The 22,285-nt window shown below is 36.3% G+C and overlaps 1 protein-coding gene across 1 annotated transcript in view; it reads left to right on the top strand.

Annotated features, from left to right (window-relative positions):
- The window catches only part of DPYD (dihydropyrimidine dehydrogenase), an 802,527-nt gene that overhangs the window by 541,557 nt on the left and 238,685 nt on the right, over nucleotides 1-22,285 (top strand). The gene's annotated exons all lie outside the window — the stretch shown is intronic.

Raw genomic sequence — 22,285 nt, 5'->3', positions numbered from 1 at the left:
ATGTGGAAATATATGTTAATATGTAGAAAATACTGCATCTTTATGTAACTAGATACAGTGTTGTATGTTAAGAAGCAATGTAAAAGCTTAATGCTAAAAAGGTGAGTGTTTTGCATCTAATTTGGCTTTTAAGCCCAGAGGGAAATGGTGTGAATTAAATAATATGAAATGTTGTCATTTATGACAATTTTCTAGTCCTGGAAAGTTTACTTTTGTCTTTATATCTGGCACAGGGCCTAGTACATAGTAGGTGCTCAATTCCCGCCCCCTCCCCCCCCCCCAAGTCTTTGGGTTATTTGAATTAAACTCAGAGGCCGGAGGCCCTTAATTTGGAAGGGCACAAATTTCTGCTTATTCCAATGAACCTAGGTTGCTATTTTCATATTAGCATTCAGGGAGGATTTTAAAGTACCTTGTAAATATTTAATTAACATTCAGAATAGATTTGTAACTTGGGAAGAAACCATTCTCTTGTAGCAGCAGGAGCGTAGGGCTTAGTCAGATGGTCTTCAGATATATCCTCTGTTGCACTCACTACAGGTTACCCAGAAGATCAGTCAAGGTGGTGACAGAACCAAGCCTCAGAATTAGTCAGTAGTGGGAAAATATTGTATTAAATCATGACTTCTTTGGGGCAAGGCTTGGGTGATTGAAAGGAGGTAGGCTTCTGAAAGGACAGCTGGACAGAGTCTGATGTAGTCAGGTTCTTTCTTTATCCCTTACATGGTTCCTAAAACTTTGACCCAAGATATTTTTTAGTTACATGGAGAAAAACAGCTATGGAATATTTAAATCTGTTGACTAATCTTTTAAAGAAGGATACATTTTAATATATATTCCTTGCCACGGAAATGGCAATTATTTTGAAAATGTTGCCCAACCTTGAGCTTATTTTTTAGAGTGGGCTTTGGCTCTGTGAACACATCTCAACTTACCCAGCTGTTAAGTGTCTTAGGTGTATCCTCTCCAGAGAGTTATTTAGGTACATAAATTTTTGCACAGCCTTTGGCTGAATGAGGATACCAAGCATTAAAATTTTGCAGTCAGACTTAGTATTAAGATTTCTAAAACCTTTGGAAAACATATGTTCCAAAAACCATGGTACCTTACGCTGAAGGAAACTTGGGAACATTGTCATTTCTTCTTTGGAGATCTTCTTTGGAGATGCCAAGAACAGCAACAATAAAATAAAAACAAAAACTAAACAAGACAACAACAAAAAAACTAAAGCCTTCTTGCTTCCTAGGTCAAGATCTGGTTAGCAGTTGCCAACTATTAATTAGCATATAAGCCTAAATAGAGATAAGTCTCCAATATAAAGATAAGTCTGCTTAGAAGATCTGTCATTTACAGAAAGCGCCGTGTTGAAGTCTCCCAGTATAAGTGTATTATTATCTAAGTGTGTCTTTACTTTGGTTATTAATTGATTGATATACTTGGCAGCTCCCACATTAGGGGCATAAATATTAATGATAGTTAGGTCCTCTTGTTGGATAGATCCTTTAAGCATGATATAGTGTCCCTCTTCATCTCTTACTGCAGTCTATAACAACTAGTTATAATCTCTAAAACTAAAACCAGTCTTTATTAGCCACGTTTACAAATTTTCTTTTGAATTATATTTTCTTTTAAATCATATAATGGACAAATAAAACATATTTAATCATTTCGCGCCAACATATTTTAAATGATTAGCCTGCCCCAGGACACAGGAATCTTCGATATTTTAAATGCAGGGAAGGAAGAATATTAATGCATTATTTAAAAAAAAAAAATTCACTATAACTCTCTGTAGAGCAGTCACAGGTGTGTCTAGGGCTTATTCATTTTTCTTCCTTTACTTCCTTTTTTTTCTTTCTCTACTTCCTGTTCCCATTGCCTCTTCCTTTCTCTTTGAGCTTCATAGTGTTGAACACTTGTAAGCTGGTGGCATGAGAAATCTCTACTCAGTGTTGAGGGATTGAGAAGGCGTTCCAATTCCTCTTCCCCACTGCAGTGCGATCCTCTGTTCCATCTCTTGGAAACTCCGTGTGTGCAAAGCATAAGAGCTGTGTGTATTGCCAGAGCCCAATAGGTGTTTTCTTCATGAATGAGACAAACTGACATTAGTCCCATGCCTAGAATATTTGTCTATTGAAAACACTCTCTTGTATTTTTTCCACTTTTGGTATTTCCAGAAATCATCACAATTTTAGCCCTGTGAGAAGAGGCAGAGGATCGCAGTATAGTCATATGTTTTCCTCTCTAAACGTGTTTTTCCTCCATTGTGTCATATATTTTCTTACAAATATTTTATAAGTGAAAAATACTGCCTTTGTATCTAAATGATTTTATATTAACTATATATGTATATGTTAAAACATGTCTGTTTATTTAAACTCTTTATAAATGTTCCCATAAGTGACCAAAAATTGTCCAATTTTTGAACTGACAAAGCTATATAACCTCTACTCCACAATATATAGAAATCATTTATTTACAGAATTTGTGGAAATAAAGGAAATCTCAAGCTGACTTTGGGGATTTGAATTGTATATTTCCTCCAAAGTGAAACAGAAAAACCCTGATAACTTTGATGGTCAAGCAAAAGTGAAAATATGCTCTAGCTTTAGTTGTGTACACTCCAAAAAGTCAGTTATATTGCAACATGAAAAAATATTTTCGTTTTCTTCTCCTCCTTATAATAACCCTCTGAAGAGGTTGAGATTTTATCCCATTGTACAACAAGAACAGCAACAATAAAATAAAAACAAAAACTAAACAAGGCAACAACAAAAAACTAAAGCCTCCTTGCTTCCTAGGTCAAGATCTGGTCAGCAGTTGCCAACTATTAATTAGCATATAAACCTAAATACAGAGAAGTCTCCAAGAACAGTTCTTAATAAATTGGTACTCCAGTGTAAGCATTGAATATTATTAACTAAGAGCTCAGTACAGTACTAAGGTATCTCTAAAATCATCTATAGTTCTAAATTCCAATTTCTCTAAATATATAAAAACAGCAGCAAGCCTGAGTCTACTATTTAGATGTTGTATCTCTCCAGAATAAGGGAGCCTCCCTGATGTCTTAACGTTCAGAATAAAATTGTCTACGTGCAGTCTCCATACACCATTTTCCTGTGCCAACATACTAGTTTATAAATAAAAGAGAACAGTGATAAATTCTATAAAATTCAGGTAAAATGGCACCTCGTTGAGGTCTTCTCCTTTTCCTAAATACAAAGGGTTCTTACAGCATTGGCTGAATAACCCTCTTTTGTCCTTGAATTATTACTATTAACTATTAAGTATTTTTAATTCCATCCTGCAGAACCTCCTAACATAAATTCAGACAAGAGCTGAAGAAACTAGAATAACTTCGTGTTGTTGTGTTTACTTTGTTTCTAAAACGATTACCAACATTTGAAAAACAGGTGGCTTTGACAGAAAACACCCTATTTCTTAACTTTCTCTTGAGCTACGGGAAGATATGGCCACAGAGGGCCTGCGTTGCCATGCAGAAGTGAGGAAGTAGAGCTTAACTATTCTCCTTTAACACTGGATGAGGTTCATGTAAATAGCAGGAAGGGGAAGTGCTTCTGCCCAAACATGGATTTGATAAGTATGTGCCTCTCCAGTGCAACCTTCAAATATCACAACCAACCCTTCCCAGAATTTTTGCTGACTTTCTAGATCCCTGATATGGAAGAGTCTCTAAGCTGCCTTCTTTAGCCAGCAGTACCTTTAATTCTTAGACCGTTGATCAGCCACCAAAGGAAAAAATAGTTGATGGAGGCTGTGGATGGAATGTGTGAGCTAAGATGCCCTCTCTTCTCACCTTCCTGTTTTATCTTCCACAAGGCAAAAAGGAAGAGCTGAGGCAGCATGCCCCACTGGATTTCGCAGTACTAGTTGTGTAGTCCTCTTGAAACAATTGTTTTCCTGCTGTCAGAAAACGCTAATTTCTAAAACTTTTCTTAAGTTATTTTTCACACAAACTGTTTACTTTCTTTGCTTTGTGTCAATGATGTGGTGTAGTAAAATACAAACTTCTAGAACTGAGAGGAACCTGAAAGATTTTCCAATTTGACCCCCTTATTTAGAGGAAAGGAATCGGAGACTGGGAAGATACTTAAATTGCCTTTGCTGGAGGGAACAAAATGGCAAGGCCCATAGCCATTGACTCAGTTGTCACTGACGCTCATCTGCTGCTCTGTTCAGTATTTCCTATGGGTCATTTGAGTATATCCAGATCTCCAGTTGAAAACTGAATAAGCTGGCACTGTGCCCTGGGAACTCCTGACTTCATACCTTTCTGCATACTATTGTTTGCTCTGCCTGGAGTTCATATTTTTTTCAACTGAAATTATCCAAATAGGGATCATCTGTCTACTTCTATTTTAAATGACATCTAATCTGTTAACTGAGTATGTCTTATTAGTCAACCAAACTTTCCATGAGAAAGAAAAAAGAATATATCGTATGTGAACAGATTTAAAGGTGCAAACTTAGAAGCATACTCTCGTTTGAATCTCTAGTGACCTAGAGATTGAATCCCTGTCAATGGATTTGAATTTCTTTACCTAACAATTCTAATAGGCTACAAAGATGTTATTTCCCTGGACCTTACAGAATTCCCATTTTTCAGTGGTTTGGATGCTTTCTTTGTAGGTGTGATTGTTAAATAGTGCACAGCTATTTCAGTAATGATGCCTTTGAATGGGAAATCCCAAAATGGTACTATAATCAGAGGGAAGACTACTCTAGCTTCACAGTTAAAGTAATGTCCTAAAGAAAGATGGTGGTGCCACTGCTATTACCTGCTATGTCTTGCTGTCTCACAGCCCCCTCTGTTTATTTACCCACATCCTCTGCATAGAATTTCTAAACACTGAAATGTTTAACTCAGTCTTAGCATTAATTTTATCATCAGGAAATAGATCCGCAGCCCTGCTTTCATGGTGATTAGCTAAGTAAGAGCAAACAGATTTAAAAGTGGTAAATCTTAAAACATTTACTGATCTTAAATAATTATTGACTTAAATTAAGATCACCCAAACAACACTTTGATATTTCCCTCATGATCTGTTCTATGTCCAATTTAATTTACACAAACTCTGTATGCCTATTTAAAAAAGAGAGAGAAAGGCTTTGTTTCTGTTACAACATGCCAACATTTTTCATAAAACATTAACCACAGATTATTACTCTTACCCTTGCCAGAGAGCAGACGTCTGTCACCACGAAGAGAATCCAAAACTAAATGTGAGGACCACATTGCCCCAGATGTGCTAGCATTTCTCTTGGGAAATAAAGCCTTCCTCCAGCAGCTGGGTTAACAGACACCCTATCTCATATACAATACAGGGTCCAGTGAGCAATGACCACAATCCGCCTGGATCAGGTACCCATTAGATGTTTGTGGAGGAGACAATATAAAGATACTGGTTTTAAAGCCAGCACAACTGACAAGTCATAATACTACCTATATTTCCCAGAGGAATTAAATTCAGGAACTTAGGAGTATGAGACACCCTAAAGGCTAGAAGAAAGAATATGGGAGCCCTATCCATGGTAAAATACAACTGAAGCCACAGTGACTCCCTGGCCTCTTTTGGGGATCTCAGGTGAGGATCACTGCTGAGTTAGATTGACTTTTTTGATACTAGTCTGGTACATGCCCATGAGACATCCTGTTTCAGGTTCTTGATTCCTCTCATTCCTTCTAACTCTAGCCCCTATAAAATAAATGTGTGCCACATTGTCCTAAAAGTGATGTTTAATCTTGCTCTAATTAGTGAATGTAACTTTGGACTAGAGAGTTGGAACTAAGGTCTACAAAGTTGAAGGCTAGGCTGGCTTCAGCGCATTGAGTCCCTGAAACATCACACTCACAGGTTTGGAAGTCATTCCTTCTCAAAATAACATCATTCCATGGAGAGCTATGAGAAACGGATGCATAGAAGCTTCTGCAAAAGTGACTGAAATCTGATATTGTCCATATACATTCGACTTCTCCTTTTCTCTTTTCTTCTCTTTGCGGCATTATAATTTTAGAGGTGCTTTAAAATAATTTATCAACTTGTTTATAAGAAAAAGTATCTCTGATCAAAAAAAGAAATATTTGCTTTATACTGTATTATGTTGCCCAACTTTTATTTGAGTTTAATTCTCAACCATTTGTGTAGACTGGGTGCTTGGATAAGTAGATAACTACAGGAGATGTGTAAGAGGCAATTATGTAACTTCCAATATTTTGCCTTAAGCTAATTCTCTATGAGTTTTTCAGTTTTAGTTATTAATGTTGGTTAATGATATAAAAATGATTGCTTTCTCCCCAAAATTATAAATTTTAGCAGAAAGCAATGCCATTTAAGTCTAAATGAAATACTGCTGTAGGTCAGGGAGTATCTTTGTTTATGTCTATGACACCAATCATGTGGCAGTTAAAAGAACTGTATGTAGTACAGATAGGTGGACCACTGGTGAATGGTTGCAGGAAAAACATCTTAAGTATGTATATAGGGGATCCCTGGGTGGTTCAGCGGTTTGGCCCCTGCCTTTGGCCCAGGGCGTGATCCTGGAGTCCTGGGATCAAGTACCACGTCGGGCTCCCAGCATGGAGCCTGCTTCTCCCTCCTCCTGTGTCTCTACCTCTTTCTCTCTCTCTGTGTGTCTATCATAAATAAAAATAAATAAATAAATCTTTAAAAAAATAAACATGCATATATTTTTTGGCTTAGTGTGGCTTTTATTGTACTCATCATTTGTTATACTCCCAACATAAAGCAGCAATAGCATTTCACAATTTTTTTAAATCACCCTCAAACGATCATATCACAGTGAGTTTGAGAGTATAGCAGAATTTTCTATATCCCTGCTGACGTATAGCATAAAGATAAACTGAAAATGCCTTTGACCCAAAGAGAGAGACATGGGAGTAGGGTAGGGAGAGGCTGTGATCTTAATCAGTGGTATCATGGAGAGTTTGCATAGCATAATGTCACAGCAGAATAATAGGCATTAGCAGTGCAGAGTAGAAACGATGTTGGAAACCAGAATTACTGGCAGTGAAATGAAGGGTCTAGTCACAGATCCAACTAGCCTAGAATATTTGGAAAAACTGGCAAACACGACTGAGTCATTTATTAAAAGCCACAAAAGACTCGGGACACTGCATATTAGGCTAAAAAAGCAAGCTTCTCCAAAGCCTAGTAAGCACTCAGGAGCTAAGAGATTCAGAGGCAGCCTAGTTTATAATAAGGCAAGAGAAAGGATAATGAGTAAGACAAATCAAGGGAAGGCATGAGAGCCACCACTTTCAAGAAGACCTTAAAATTAAGGCAACTTGTACCTCAGAGATAAAGTTTTTAGACATTTTCCACTGGCATAGAAGGAGCCTTTTAAAGTGCAGTCAGTCTAGGGCTTCCAGTTGGGAGAAGGTGAGCAATGGCAGGAAGAAAGCACGTGGATATGCTGGACTACTGAAGGAAATATTGCGCCCCACCCCACCCCCACAAAAAGTAAGTCAAAGGAAGTAGGTTTATTAAAATCATGGCATTTTTACAGCCCAGGAGTATTGATTCAAGATGGAAGACTCGATGGCTTTTGTTAACTATCATTTAGCAACTCCATTCCCAGAGAACTATTAAAACTACCACCACCCCAGATACACATGAGGTAGCCCCTACTGATAATAACAGATTTTATACAAATATGAAGTCTGTCTTGATGTTGATTACATTGCAGAAGTCTTAATGACAGTCATGTTTTTTAGCTATCTTTCTTTTCTTTCACAAAAAAAAAATCACTTCATTAAGTAGCAGTATGATTAATAAATATATACTCTACAAAAAAAGTTTTGTTTAAGGAGATACCAATTTAAAACATGAATATCACCTTTAGAGACTTTGAAATGTTCTGAATGTCTTTTTTTCCTCGTGTTATTTGCTATTTATGTTTTCTAGTTTGAGTGTTTTCTCTCCCTGTCTGTTGTTACTCAATGTATTTAGTTTTGAAAGTCCTTATAGATCAAGTTGCAAAATCAATTATACTTAATGTATGCTAATGACCCATCAGAAAGTAGCATAGAGATTTTTTTTCTCTTATTTGTGAAACTTTTAGCTGTCTGTCAAATGGACGGAGATCTCTATTGCCAGTTTTTGTTTATCAATTTTTTTTCCTTGACTACACCAGAAATCATATGGCAACATAGTAGGCATGTCATTCCTGTTTCTGCTATAACCGTGTTTTGCCAAATGAAGGAGAACTTGGGTATATGAGGGAACAATTGGGTCCCTTCATTTCTAATATCTGTTCTTTATTCTTCTATCCCATGTTCACTCTTGAGTCTCTTTCTACATTCTATCACCTCAGTCTCAAACTTTTAGAGAACAACCTTTCTATTTAGGAGATATAGGTTATAGAGACCCTATAGTTTTTATTTCATTACCAAATCATCAAATACTTCTCAACTTTTATTCATTCAACAAATATTTAGGCTATCTAGTATGTACCAAAAATTGTGTGAAAAGCTGAGAGTATAATAATGAACGAAAACAGACATGTTTTCTGCTCTCATGGAGCTTTCCATTTAGTAGAGTAGAGCATATAATGTGAAGTTTCTGGACTACTTGGAAAGGTCAAGGAAGGATTATATAAGAAAGTGATGTCAGGTCTGGTAACAGAAATATTTAGAGGATTTTTAACTAAGTGAAATGATTGTAGTGGGTTAGAGCATTCCAAGCAGTGGAAACAGCATGAACAAAAGCCTTGTGGTTGAAACAAGGCATGGTCAAGGGCAAAAGAATAGGGTGCTTAGAGCACACACATATGGCACAAGATGGTGTTGAAGAGGAAAAAATAGAGGCCAGACTATAGAAGAGCTTGTAAGTCACACCTTGTTAAGCTTTTTGATCTTATCCAAACAGCAGTGGGAAGTTATTAAAAGGTTTGTCGTGAGTGTGTGTGTGTATGTGTGCACATATATGTGTGCACAGGCCTGTGCATGTGTTTGATGGGTGGGATGGTGACAATGGTCAAGTGATATGATTGTATTTTCATTTTGAGAGAAGAGAATTAGAGGAGCATGAGAATGGGCCTAAGAAGGCTGTCTGGAATAACCTTGCAGTTGTTCATGTAAAATATAATGGTAGTTTACAGCTTAGATTAGAGAAGTGATTGTAGAGAAAAAGAAGTGGATATTCCAGAGATAAGGAGTATATCCAACAGCATTTGAGGATGGGTTGGATATGGGTTTTGAGGGAAAAGCAAGTGACAAGATAGTTCTTAGCTTTCTGTTCTGTGCTGATGGAGGAATTCTGTTATTAGAACCTAAGACAGATGTATTAGCTGATATAACTGATGGTATAAGGTTGAAATTCACTTCATGATTGTCTGGATCCAGAAAAGCAGATGATGTCTTCAGCATTCTCACTGTCTCTTCCTTTCTCTTTTTTACTCCATGGTATAGTGGATGACTTATTTTTCCCCATGATAGATACGCATTTTTAATCCATCTAATGACCTAACCTCAGATAAATCTATGGTTCCTCATCCCAGTTCCCAGGGGATCTCCACCTTCCCACCCCTAGACCATATACTGATAGCTGTGATTCTGATATTTTTCAGTATACTCTCTCCAATCCCCACTACTAAATTCAGCAAAAACTTTCTTTTAAATGGATCCATCCTTATTTTAAATAATTAAAAACTTACCCATAAAGCCTTTTGAATGTTAAACATATTGGATATTCACTCTCTTATAGAGATGATAGATTTAGCATAAAGTGCAGTACAATTTTCCCAATATATAATAAATAAATAATTATATTTTGGAGATAGCAACAATGCAAGTAGTGTTACTATGATATAGATACATCCCAAGAGAATAAATTAATAATAGATGTTTATGGAGAATTACAGTTGAGTATATTCACTCAGTGTGCCTTGTATTGTAAGCCTTATGCTAGCTGTTCCTACACATGGGATCATACCCCACTCATCAGTCAACTTTGAGGGGGAAGATAAAACATTCTCCATGTTACAGAGAGAGGACCTGAGGCTGGAGTGACTTGCTCCATATTGAATCCCCAGAGATTAATGTTATTGTGGTACGTGGAAGGTTACATAAATAATTTTTGGACAGATTAATGAAGGTCTAAATGAATGAATAATCTAATTAAATCTTCATGCAAAATATGTTGGGTTTTTGTGTGTATGTGCACCATTTGCAATGAAGAATCCTGAGTAGAGCGGTTTATGAATATGACTCAGTATAGCGGTTAATGATTTTTTGTAAGTTAAGACTTATGTTTCAAATCATTTACTTCCCTCTAAAACCAGTCTCAATACATTGTTCTGATTTTTTTGTTTATTTCCACCTCAGCCATGGTAGGTGTCATGTGTCTGATCTCTCCATTTTGTGTCTTGAATCCATTGTAAATATGTTTATCCAGAGGTACATACTGCTCACAAATAAATATTATTTACAATCCCCTGTGCCCTGGACAGGAGTTTGTCTCCTTTGCAAATATTCTATCTTTGGAACTCAATAATCTTTTGTTGTTCTTGTTAAGAATGAGCATTTTTTACATGTTACCATAGGAGTTTGGAGGATGAAAGATGTCAAAATGGCTCTTTCTTTTGCAAACTCGCTATCTTATGTAAACAAGGCCACTATCTGGGGATGAAAAGGAGAGAAAGAAAATAAGCTGCCTCAGCCTGGCCTCCAGGAAATTAAGGGCTTTATTTTCACATGTTTCCATGCCCAGTACCTAATGGCAGATAGTTCTGGATTACAAACACTCCCTGAATGCCACCTCATGCATTATTTGAGAGCAGATATGATGCCTGCCATGCTGCTTGCCAGGTGCTGATACAAGGTGTAACTCCTATAATCCTCACTACAGCTCTATGATATATTTGCTATTATTATTCCCATTTTCCAGATAGGAGAACCTAGAGACAGAAGGTCCAAGTAGTGTGGTAAGATCACACAGCAAGTAAATGGATTCAAATCCTGTCCTCTGGCTAGGAAGACTGTACGTCTTATCTTGGGCACTGCTGCCTCTCAAGAAAGAAAATTACTGGCTTTTTTAGGCATAGAAATTATTGATACATATCTTAATAATGCATCTCTCTTTGAAAACAGTGCCAGTTGTGGAAATAATGAAAGTTCCTCTGTATAAATACTTACTGAAAAGGCCAGTTTCCTCAAAATAATTGGTGAAAAAGATTTGAACGATCTTAATTTTTGTGTTTTTAATTTTTTCTGCATCCAAATTCAGTTTTAAAGAGAAATCCTGAAGTTTTTTTTTTCAATTTCCAGATGTGATTAAAACACAGTGCAATTGCACCATAATAAATGTTGACTGTCAATGTCTGTTTTTATTTTAAAATTCATTTTTTTGTTGTTTGGATTTGACATCACCGTTCCCATAAAGGAGACAATACGTGGTATCAGGCATTAAGAAACTACTCCTGCCAGTTGGTGATTGTTTGGGAGAAGCTGAAGAGGGGTGAAGAACCCCCACAAAAGTGCCCAAGAGGGAATTCACCCCGTCTTCAAATGGTGGAGAGCACTAAATACACAGAGCGCCAGCCAGCCCCATAAGTGGCTCTGCCCTTGCCAGCCATTCCGCAGCCCTACCCCCTTTACAAAGGGTAGATCATTAAGCCATCCAGCGGTGGGGAGTATTTTCATATAGCTGTTGCCCTTTATAACAGCCTGGCAGTGAGTGACCATAATAAATTATGCACTGCTCTGTGAGACTGTGACACAATGCATTGCCGGAACAGCGGGGGTGTTAGAAAATCCATTATTTGAAATTTTTGTTTCTTTTTCTTACTAGATTCCATGCTGTTCTTTTCCTGTCATCTTGTTCCTTTTTTTCCTATCTATTGTTTTGAGGGTTTTTGTGCCTGACAGTTCCTTTCTGCTGCTGGTTTTGTCCTTTTTGTTACCTTGTTTCTGCCTTCGTGGGCTTCCCCACCCCCCTTTCTTGGTCTTGTGTGTTGTGAGCCTCGTTCTCCTTTTCTGTCATGCAGTCATTTGCTTTACTTTTCTTTTTCTTTCTGCCTTATTGTCTCATAGAATGCAGAAAAACAAATTCTCTTTTTGTCGGCATTCTTTTACATGGTGTTATGTGGTTGTCATTTTCACTTCAGGATAGATGCACTTTACTGTATGTACTATTCATTTCGGTTCCAAGAATCCAAAACACATGTCCAGAGGAGTGCCAAGGCTGATGGCAATAAAAAACAATCAAAGCAACCAGTAGAATAGTTCTTTGGGAACAGCACAGACCTATTTCTTCCCTGTAGATCAATTCACATAGAATTTGTAAGGTTTTGTTCCTAATTTTAGATCATTCAGTCTCTTTCCCTCCCTCCAAGTATAGATCTAGTCCAAAGTGGCAATTGTTTTGACACTATTTCTTGCAAATCTACCTACCTGCTATTTCCGTAATTGTTTTTCCATTGATGAACACAGTCAGAAAGAAAAATATAGTTCTGGTAGTTGGAACATCCACTGATTCAGTTAATACACTGGTTACTAATTGAGCAACTATAATGTGTCAGGAATTATGCAGGTGCTATGGAAATTGGACACCATGAGTTTTGTTCTTTTTGCATTCACTATTTGCTCATGTCCCTTATCCCTAACTTGTTTCTTCTTTCTGTGGACACATCACATATTGTCATTTGCCACCCTGCCTTCCCCACTTTCTCTTCCTTGACTCCTTTGGACCTAGCATTCATCTCATTTTAATGTAGATTTATTTACAAAGAACTTGTGAATTTTCTACTTAAATTTGCTGCATTTAGATTAGAAAGCTCAAATCTTCTTGGCAGGGAACACCAGGGAATCATGTGCCAGATTCTTCAACCCATTTTTCTGTTGTAGTTAAAAAATAAATAAATAAACAGAAATGATAACCTGACCTTTAGTATGGCTATGGGTTTTTGTAGTATTTGTGGTAGCTGAATTTAATTATGTCAATATATATACTTATTATATATCAATGAATTAAATGAAATCTGCAATTAAACTCTTCCTTTCACAGTATTTAGTTCTTTCTTTTAAATACTCTTTGATTTGCTTATTTTCTCATTTTGTAAATTTACTGTCTTCTAATCCGTTTCTCTCCTGAATTATCATCAATTTTCAGTTTCTACCTCTGTTGTGTTTTTGTATTTCCTCTCTGTCTTTTACTATATTATATTCAGTGTTATTGCTGTTTTAAATTTTTTGTACTTGCTTTATTTATTTATTTATTTATTTATTTATTTATTTATTTGAGAGAAGGGGACAGAGGTACAGGGAGACAGAATCTTAAGCAGACTCCATGCCCAGTGTGGAGCCCAATGCAGGACTTGATCTCATTACCCTGAGATCATGACCTGAGCCAAAATCAAGAGTCAGACTCAACTGACTGAGCCCCCAGGTGCCCCTCTAGTTGTTACTTTAAATAAGAATTGCTTTGGTAACTCAAAAAAGTTAGCTTACTGTTTCTACCACTTAAATGATTTATTCTCTGTACTGGTTTCCTTTATATTTTTAATCTTTTTATTTCCTCATGTCTCCAAATTTCCAGGTAAGTGTTTCCATGTTTTCTTTTCTCTATAATTTTTTTCTCTTTTCTTGCCACTTTGAATTCTACACCTTCACTTTCTCTGTATCCATTTTTTTCTTATTTTTAAGAAACACTAGTCCCTTTAATATCACTTTGCAAATGCATGAGGATGACTTCTCTTCTCAAGTCAGTTGTCCTGTCAGCTTCCAGATGCAGTGAAATGCTCCTGTTAGAGTCTCATATATTTCACATTTCCAATTTTTAATTGTTTTCTTCTTACTTGGAAGAAAGTGGAGGGAGGAATAGATATAAGGAGCTATGAAGGGCAGCCTAGGTGGCTTAGTGATTTAGCACTGCCTTCAGCCCAGGGTGTGGTCCTGGAGACCCGGGATCGAGTCTCATGTCAGGCTCCCTGCATGGAATGGAGCCTGCTTCTCCTTCTGCCTGTGTCTCTGCCTCTCTCTGTCTCTCTCTCTCTCTCTCATGAATTAAAAAAAAAAAAAAAAAAGAGCTATGAAATAGTTGTAAAAGGGAAAGGAAGACAATAGACTGAAAGTAAATAGGCAAGTTGGTATTTAGGACACTTGCATCCTTAAAGGATGTTACAGGGAAAATATTTTTGGTGGCAAGATAGAAGAGGAGAAGATCAGGAACCTTGCACAGATGCGTTCCTATGGGTCAGGGCTTTTACAGCTGATTACACCAAATGACACTGGCTTTTGCATGAAATGCATCCAGTTCACCTTATGGAATTTCATCCATGTTATTACTAAATGCCTCTGCCTTGACAAGGTACTGTTGCTGGTTTGCATGCCTTTGACATGGTGCCCTAATTTTTAAAAGTGAATGATAGTAGTGTCCTCTGGATCTGCTGTTGCATTTTTATTAGCCAGATTCCACTTATGTCATAAACACTTGAGTAAGTGATAATATTTTGAGATCAGCATACAAAACAATGTGAAATAATTATGCCATATATGTTTATTTTTATTCTAATTTTGTTTTTTTTTAATTTTTATTTATTTATGATAGTCACAGAGAGAGAGAGAGGCAGAGACACAGGTAGAGGGAGAGCAGGCTCCATGCACCGGGAGCCCGACGTGGGACTCGATCCCGGGTCTCCAGGATCGCGCCCTGGGCCAAAGGCAGGCACTAAACCGCTGCGCCACCCAGGGATCCCTTTATTCTAATTTTGTGACCTGATAAGTGAATCTCACTTCTTCCTGTGCCTTGACTAGTGCCAATTTTAAAACAAAACCTATCACGTTTAAAAACAACCTCTCTAAAAATAAGCTATTAATTTTTCAGTTAATTTATTTCAAGGACCCCTCTACCCAAAACTTTTAGGTAACATCGGATTTGTCAGACAGGATAGCTGCCTACTAAAGTAGCCCAGTGTTGCATATAGATGACCAAATATAAAAATGTTACAGGAAACCCACATTCCAGTATAAATTGTGAACTTGAGAGACGGTAGATCAATTTGGAGGGCCAGATTATTTAAATATATATATATATGATAATACAATACTAATCAACAAATTAGGAAGCTATTAAGCCTGGCATTTTGCACTAAATCTAATGACTTAAGTGTTTGATTCCTTCCTTCTCACCACCAATAGCCAAGCCAGTATTAAAATAGAGTTTAATTTTACTTAGTTAAAAAGGTTTCAATATCCTCATGACTTTTTTTTTTTTTTTTTTTTTTTTTTTTTTGGTCACTCTCCCCAGTCATTCTTACTTCTCTCTCTCTCCCAGCCCTCAATGTGGGTGGTTCAGGTCTAAGACTCCTTTCATCTCACTGAATTTTCATTTTTCATCTCATATTTAACTTTATCTTTCCGTTTCTTCAATCTCCTCTTTTTGTTTACCTGGCATTTCTCTTGTTTGAATCTGCCTTATGGTTTCTGATTCTGGTTTCTGATTCTCTTGGAATCATCGCTACCATTTCTGATAAGAATTTGTAGGATTGGCTTACATTGCTAACAACAAATAGCTCTCATTTTTTGAGAGTTTATTGTATGTGTTAGGTGGATTATATTGTTTAATTCCCAACCCACCCACTGAGCCACTACTAACATTATCCCTATTTTTACAGATAAAGAAACCAAAGCATAGAAAGGTTAAGTAACTTATTCAAATTCCTGCAGGTGGGAAATGGCCAAGCCAGGACTCATGGTCAGAGTATCTGACTGCAAGCTTGCACCCTTTATCATTACTTCATAGCTCCTCTTGTAAAATGATATGATATCATTAATTTGCTTTTAATCTTGGTGTAAGAATGGATGATTTCCCTACTGTATCTTTCTTCATCATTAATTCTAATGAGAGCAGACTTATGAATGTAGTGGGGAGTGGGTAACAGGGAGGGGGTGTTGAATTCTATTGTGTTAACATTTTAGTCCATATTCTCCTTGCCATGTGTTCTTGGCTTCCTTCTGCCCTACCACCACATGAGGTTAGTTTACACATGAAAGTAATTCTTGTCCTATCTCCATTGTCAGAGTAAACACTTTCTAAGGGCAAGGTCTGTTATCATATTCTTTTTCATATCCTTCACATTGTCTTGTACATGAAGAGTTTCCAGATAAAGGGCCACAATTATAAACCCTGGTAGGTGAGCATTCTCAGGTGCTCCTGCTTTTCAGTGCTCATGTTATATGCTTTTTTCTCACACTACAGCAGAAAAGAAGACAAGGCATCGCTCTTCTTTGGTGTGGGACAAGCAGAGACATCTTGAAGCCCTTCCCAAGTGGTCTGTTTTGCAAGGACTTCCATTCAGTTTTACATATTTTTATTTTCCTCATTTGCTAGGATAGAGCACAAAAGAGGAAGGAGAGTAACTTGGTTATAAGCAGTTAACTGTTTATTTTGTAGAATCTAACAATCACATATACTTGAAAAGGTTTTGTAGAATTTTTGATAAATACTCCGAAAGAGCTTATGTTTTTATTTTGAATTACAATTCGACAACATTTAATCCCTTGTTATTGCTTTGTCAGACTTTTAATTGAATTATTCAAAACATGAAACAAAAGGGAAGAATTGTAGATAGCAGAGTAATATTAGCGGAATTACCAGAGTGCTGAGAATTATTAAAGAGGACATTATGTTTGTTAATCGGGCATTTAATTTTGCTTCTGTTTGTTGATGGAAAACATCCTCTTGGAAAGGATTTTTTCAAAAACCTTAATTGTGACAATGCCTTCTTAACATCCATGAATATACCGTACAGCAAAAGCTGTTTGAAACCTAATTAGTCAGAAAGATTCCTAATTTCCATTTTAACTCTAGGTTGGCTGACCAGCATTCCCGTCAGATTGGTCATTAGTGCACAAGAAAAAGCAGACCTTCCAGAAGTGGCTTAAATGAAAAGTGGTTGGAGGAGAGATTTTAAACTATTAGAAACTGTAGCAAATAAAACGAATGCTCTCTCAACTCACGTTATGAGGCAGACATAACCTTAGTGTTGAAATGTCAGTGTTAGAAAGGTAATTGCAGGCTACTCTCACTCAAACACAGATATGAAACACCCAAGAAAATATCAGCATGTTGAGTCCAGCAATGCGTAAAAAAGGTGAACATGGCATGACCCTGTGAGCTTACTTCAATAAAGCAAGGTTGGTTTAAAGCATACTGCTGCACCAAATCAGTTCATGTAAATCATTTCATAAACAGGTAAATCTGTATGTCTTAATCCAGGGAAATAAGTGAAAGACAAGTTTCACTTATATCAGTGTATGTTGTATGTGTGTATACATAGAAGCAAATGGTTGAATTTTGTTCAATAATAGTAATAATATATAAGTATATATAGTTAGGCCTATGTAAACATAGGATAGAGAATGAAAAAAAGATGACATTAATGCTCCTAGTGGATAGAAATTCTCAGATTAGGAAGGGGGAAATTTTATTTATTATTTTATACAATTGTTTAATAGGAACAGTTTGTTAATTACTGTGTTTTGAAATATAACTATCTCAATAAGTCAGGTTTTAAGTGGACATTTTTATGGTTGAGTACACAGGATGTGACTCTGTAGTTAAAATAATTTTACTACCATTATTGTAATTAAGCTAGGAGATGCTATTATGTGGCATTATCTCAGGCCCAAATGTTGCTCTGTCTACTCAGAGAATAAACCAGGTTTGTTTGAAATTATATTGCCTCATTTCCAAAATTTCTTAAAGTAGGTATTAACTAGTACAGGTTAACTTTTGGGAAAATTTTTAGAAAACAGAACTCAGGGATCCCTGGGTGGTGCAGCGGTTTGGCGCCTGCCTTTGACCCAGGGCGCGATCCTGGAGACCCGGGATCGAATCCCACATCGGGCTCCCGGTGCATGGAGCCTGCTTCTCCCTCTGCCTGCGTCTCTGCCTCTCTCTCTCTCTCTCTGTGTGTGTGACTATCATAAATAAATAAAATTAAATAAAAAAAATAAAAAATAGAAAACAGAACTCATTTACTCGATCTAGGATTCCTCTCTATGAAATAGTATAAAAATGGCTAGTTTCCATCTAACAAGAAGTATAATTTGATCGTGCTCTATCAATATTTAATGATAATCTATTAATCAATAATTAAAATTATTGGAGTAATTTTTTAAAGTAAGATGCTTGTTAAAAAATATTAACAGTGGACTCAGAACATGAAACTACCATTTACCAAAAGGATAAATAGGTAGTAAGTCATCATACAAATATAACCAAGTTGAAATTCTAAAGACTTGTAGACTTTTTAAATTTGCCATTGCTTTTGTGAAGATTTATAATATCTTACCAGCTATTATCTGCCTATTTATTATCGTAAAGGGATTTTGTTCTTTCATACCTGCCCATGAGAGAAAGCCATTTGTAGCTTCAGCACTCATATATTAAAGAAGTTGCATGCTTTCTTTTAAAATTTCTCATGGAAGACATAAACCTAATCAAACCTTTCTCCCCTCTAGCTGGTAACCTCTGCATGAACTAAAGGGTTGAAATATTGTTTAATCATGCTACATACCACTTTTTACAGTTATGAGAAACATTATTTTGCTGTGGTGGAAGCAACAAAACAAAATGTTTTTACTCTGTGCAAGGAGAAATATATTTTTAAATTATTTATTATTTTAAATGGCATGATTTCTTATGAAACCACATTTTCCTCTTCTATATTTCAAATATTACTTCTGGGAGAAAGGCACATTTTTAAAGTGATGATAATATACATGTAATCTGGGGAACACAGACCCTCATACTGACTTGTGACTCAGAGAGAAACAATGTGCTAATTTCAGTTGGCAATCTTTACTTGATTCCTTCAGTCCAAACTCAACTATTATTAACCTTTGTTTGTGACAATTGAAGAGAATAATGGTTGAATTTAGGGCCTTTAATGTCACATTGAAATCAATAGCTGTAAATGGTAGTTGCCACAGTTCTAACTGATCTGTCACATTCAAACAAAAGAAGGCTTTTCTCAGTTCATAGAAGATAGCTGAGACAATTAAACACACAAACACACACAGGAATCTCAGAAGACCTTTATAACATTGAGGAAATGTACTGGTTCTCAGTATTTGTACAAGGTATTTGGTGTTGGTTTTTTGTTGTTGTTGTTGTTTGTGGGGGTTTTTTTTGCTTTTTGTTTTTTGGGTTTTTTTTTTTTTTTTTGGTTTTGGAGGGGGGAGTTTTGTCTGTTTGTTCTAATAGTGTTTTTAAAAATATCTGAAACTGTAAGTCAAATATAGGACAGTTAACACACTTCATCCAGACGTCAAAAACTAGTCTGTCATAAAAATAAATTGAATTGTCCCTTCTAGTATGGTGGTGATAGTGAGTTGTGGTGGGTTGGGGGAGGAGGGAGCTGATGATAAGCCTCTTCATGAGCAGAAATTTCAAAGGCCGCCAAATAAAAACAACTCAAAACCCTTAGAGCCAGAGTTCTGCATGCTTCCGACAACAGTCTTATCATGACTTCCACTCCCACCACAAATCCATCTTTTAGACTTCTATACATTCATCAGTGTTAAACTTTGAGTGCTGAGCTTTGACCTTGTCTTTACCTTTCTTATTTTTCTGGACTTTCTGTGGATGCAAATTAAGAGATTTCAGTTCATGTTCCCATACATGACTTTGATAAGCGTATTTGCCAGCTCCGAAACTGGTTATAATCATTTGCACATTGATTAATTCTATTAAGAACATAAGTCCACTTCTGCTTAACATTGTTAAGTTGTATGAAGTAATAAGAATGTTTCAGCGCTTTATCAGAAAGAAAAAGCCTTGGTAATTTTTTTCCCATATAATAATAACAGGTCTCCAAGTTTCATTAAGGCATACTATGAAAAATTCTTATTCACTGAAATGCCATTCCAACCATCCTTTGAAAAATTAAATTAGTTGTTCTTGGACGTAGAAGCTAGAAAGATTTGATACTACAAGAATATGGGAGATTAAAAAGAGGAAAGTAGACAAGATCATGTTTTTAACTTGCCTGGGTAAAAGTACTATTTTTTTCTCCACTTAAAATTTTATAAGATGATTTTTTAGACTTAACATTCACCAAAATTATTAGTTTAAGGACTCCGTGCATGACTTAAAAAAACATTCTACTTCTCAGAAATAAATTCATTTATTCAAGAGGAACATAATCAGTTTTTAATGGGCCTTTTTGTCTACATTATTTCTTCCCATAAGACTATGAGATTCCAAACTTTGTCAAATCAACTAGCAGGGACAAAAAAATCAGTAGTATGATGTGGTAAACTGGCTCAATGGGAGAACAAGACTCTGATTTGTATGTCGCATTTGCTGGTTTCTATGATGTAAATGCTCCACCATGAGCAGTTTTAAGCTGCAACCTCATGTCACTGAACGTATACTGGAATGGTTCAGTTTCACCTGTGGAAATTTAACTTCTGTGGCCACTCTTAATACTGCTAGAACACTGAGGACAGAAAAATGGCATGTCAGTCTTCATGAAGGAAAGAAATATAAAGTGATAAAATGACTGACCTAAACACCAGCTGTTCACATTAGATCCTCATGCTTACCTGCTTTGAGATAAAGGAGATAAGAACCATTAATTTTATAGTTAAAACTGAAACATTTTTAAGGTAAATTTCACCTTTTTGTTTTGAGACTTTTTAAATTTATTCATGAGAAACAGAGAAAAAGAGGTAGAGACCTAGGCAGAAGGAGAAGCAGGCTCCCCACGGGGAGCCTGATGTGGGACTCGATCCCAGGACCCCAGGATCATGGCCTGAGCCAAAGGCAGACGCTCAACCACTGAGCCACCCAGGTGCCCCAAATTTCACTTTTTTAAATGCTAAGCCAGAGAAGTCAAAATGTCCATCTCAATGGGATAGTCTATGTTCAGTGAAAGAATTTGGAAATCTGAAAATTCTGTGGGTTCCTTAGTATATCCTATACTCAATAGATCTTTTTTCTTACATTATACTGGTCTGGGAGAAAAGAAGAGTTAATGAGAAAAATTTAACTTGAAGGCTTGAGCATAGATATATACATCTCAGAATATCTGCATTAATTTGGGGGTCTTTGCAATTCCACATGAGATTATTGAAGGTGTCTGTGTAAATTCAATATACATGTCTGCGTAAATATTGGGAGAAAGAGAATGTTGAGTTAGTTTGGCTCTTTTTTTTGGGGGGGGGATGAAAATAAAAAAGGAAGACCAACTAGCTTATGCCATATGAGGGAACTTCTTGACTTGAGCCAAACCACAGCTGGCTCAGGAAGGGGGAAGACAACTCGATGCCTCAGTACCCTCTCCATGTATTGAACCAATTTTCCCTGTAACTCACCTTTAGTGTCACTCTCCTGTAAATATCAGCAGTGGATGAAGGAGTATGGTCAGTCATCTCTTGGTGGTTAGTGCATAGATTTATTGGATTCTGGTCAAAGAACCCACTGAATAAAACCACTGTGTGGGGCAAACTGCTGAGGTGTTCTTGTGGCCAATTGTATGCCCAGAGTATTTACATGGGTATATGAGAAAAATACATGTTCTATGTGTGTTACATAGCCCCATATTATCTATTAGGTCAAGCTTGTGAATTGTAATTGTAATTTGAATATTACCTATACTTTTGCTTATTTTTCAGTCTGGTCAATTGGTCAGAATCTAAGAGATCTATGAAAACCTCCTATTATCATTGTTTTTATATATTTTCCCATTTGTGTCCTACAGTTATAAGCCTTAGGCTAAACCTTAACCCTTAAAGTTATGTTACATACCTTGTCTTGCTAGCTATATAATTTATGCATATAGTTTTGGGAATCATATATGTTATCATTATATAATATTCTTTACCTTCATAGTGTTTTTAGCCTAGATTTGCATACTTAACATTAAATTGCCATCCCTCCATTCTTTTTTTTCCTATTTTACTTATTTGATTTTTTTAAATCAATCGAGATTTTTAAAAAATTTGATAGACAATTCAGCCTATTCACATATACAGTGGTAATTGATTTATTTGATTCATTATTTTATATTATTTTGTATTTGTTATTTATTTACTTTGTTGGTTTTCCCCCTTTATTTCTTATCTTTCTTTTTCTTTTTACTCCAGTATAGAACTTTTAGTCTTCTGTCCACAATGATATGTAAAGTAATATTTCTCAATTAGTATTTCAACTTCAGCCATGATGAGGCCCTAATAGGAAAGCCTACTAGCCCATTTTGCCTGAGCCCCTTCTTCCTCTACTTCTTTTAGAGACTT

The sequence above is a fragment of the Nyctereutes procyonoides genome, unplaced genomic scaffold (genome assembly GCF_905146905.1).
Source record: "Nyctereutes procyonoides isolate TBG_1078 unplaced genomic scaffold, NYPRO_anot_genome, whole genome shotgun sequence".
NCBI classification, from domain to species: Eukaryota; Metazoa; Chordata; class Mammalia; order Carnivora; family Canidae; genus Nyctereutes; species Nyctereutes procyonoides.
This window is presented reverse-complemented; position numbering and strand designations above follow the sequence as displayed.